Source organism: Myotis davidii, unplaced genomic scaffold (genome assembly GCF_000327345.1).
Source record: "Myotis davidii unplaced genomic scaffold, ASM32734v1 scaffold176, whole genome shotgun sequence".
NCBI lineage: Eukaryota > Metazoa > Chordata > Mammalia > Chiroptera > Vespertilionidae > Myotis > Myotis davidii.
In genome coordinates, this window is record NW_006287911.1 from 1223667 (window position 1) to 1226052 (window position 2386).

A 2386-nucleotide genomic window follows, 5' to 3' on the forward strand; every position below is an offset into this window, starting at 1 on the left:
GGGTGCCAGAAGAAGAGAGAGAGCAAGATATTGAAAACCTATTTGAAGAAATAATGACAGAAAACTTGCCCTACCTGTTGAAAGAAATAGACTTACAAGTCCAGAAAGTGCAGAGAACCCCAAACAAGAGGAATCCAAAGAGGACCACTCCAAGACACATCATAATTAAAATTCCAAGGGCAAAACACAAAGAGAGAATCTTAAAAGCTGCAAGAGAAAAGCAATTAGTTACCTACAATGGAGCTTCCATAAGACTGTACCATAAGCTGATTTCTCAACAGAAACTTTGCAGGCCAGAAGGGATTGGCAAAAAATATTGAAAGTAATGAAAAGCAAGGACCTACAACCAAGATTACTCTACCCAGCAAAGCTATCTTTTAGAATCAAAGGACAGATAAAGAGCTTCACAGACAAGAAAAAGCTAAAGGAGTGTAACACCACCAAACCAGTATTTTGTGAAATGTTAAAGGTTCTTCTTTAAGAAGAAAAAGAAGATAAAATATAAACAATAAAATGGCAATAAAAACATATATATCAACAATTGAATCTACAAACAAAAAGAACAAGCAGAATAGAAACAGACTCATAAATACAGAGAACATTTTGACTGTTGCCAAATAGGAGGGGGGTTGGGAGTATGCGAGAGAAAGGTGACAGGATTAAGAAATACAAATTTTTTGTTACAAAACAGTAATGGGGATGTAAAGTACAGCATAGGGAATAGCGTCAATAACAGTCTAATAACTATGTATGGTGTCAGATGGATGTGAAGCTTATTGGGATGATCACCTAGTAAGTTATGTAATGTCTGGGGTGTACCACTGAAGCTAATGTAATAATGTATGTCAACTGCAATTTAAATTTTTTAATGCCCTAGCCAGTTTGGCTCAGTGGGTAGAGTGTCAGCCTTTGGACTGAAGGGTCCCCGGTTTGATTCTGACCAGGGGCACATGCCTGGATTGTGGCCTCAATTCTCTGGGGTGTGCAGGAGGCAGCCAATCAATGATTCTCTCTCATCATTGATGTTTCTAGTTCTCTCTTCCTCTCTGAAATCAATTCTTTCCCTCTCCCTTCCTCTCTGAAATCAATAAAATAAAAATTAAAATTATTTTAATGATTTAAAAAAAATAACAATCACATTCAAAGAGTGATGAAAACAGTATCTTGTCTGGATACTACAAGGTTAAAGACAAAAATAACTATATAAATGATGTAATATAGTTAGCAAACATATTTTCCACAGGAATATGGGTTAGCAATTCTGACACTACTTGATGTGTATATTAGAACTGAATAAGTAAAAATATTGTTGAAAAAGAAAAAGAAATAAGAAGTATTCAATAATTATAAACACACTTGAAAGAAATGAAAAAAATAGAAAGGTTCCGTGTACTAGTTTTTTATTGCTGCTGTAACAAATTACCAGAAACTTAGCAGCTTAGAAAATGCAAATTTATTAGTTGGTTATTGTAGGTTAGAAGTCTGACATGAGTCTCACTGGGCTAAAATAAAACTTCTGAATTGCTGCTTTCCTATTTAGGAGTTCTAGGGAAGAATCCATTTCCATGCTCTTTCCAACTTCCAGAGGTCACCCACCTTCCTTGGCCTATGGCCCCCTTATTGCATCTGTATTACATTTCCCTGTACCTTTCTTCAATACTCACATCTGACTCTGATCACTGCCAGGAAAGGGTCTCATGTTTTAAGGACCAGTGTAATTAGATTATACCCACCCAGACAATTCAGTATAATCTCCCCATTGGAGGTCCTTAAATTAATCATCTCTGAAAAGTATCAAGAGAAATAAAAAAGTACATGGAAAAGAATGAAAATGAAAAGAAAAAAACAGCACAACAAAATTTGTGGAACACAGCTAAAGCAGAACTTTAGAGGGAAATTTATAGTAATAAGTGCATCCATTAAAAAAGAGGAAAATTCTCAAATCAATAGTATAAACTTCTAGCCCTAGCCAGTTTGACTCAGTGGATAGAGTGTTGCCCTTCAGACTGAAGGGTCCCAGGTTCAATTTTGGTCAAGGGCATGTACCTTGGTGGCAGGCAGCAGGCTCAATCTCCAGCTCTGGTCAGGGATTGTGTGGGAGGCAGCCAATTAATGTGTCTCTCTCACATCAATGTTTCTATCTCTCCCCTGCCCTCCCACTCTCTCTAAAAATCAATGGGAAAATATCTTTGGATGAGGATAAATAAAATAATAATAATAATAATAATCTATAATAATAAAAGTGTACGACCTACTGGATGAAGTCACAGCTGCGAGGGCCAAGGGAAGCCACAGCTGCAAGAGCTGAGCCCCTTGCATGAATTTTGTGCATCAGGCTTCTAGTAATAATAATCCTATATAATAAGAGAGGGAATTTCTAATTCCC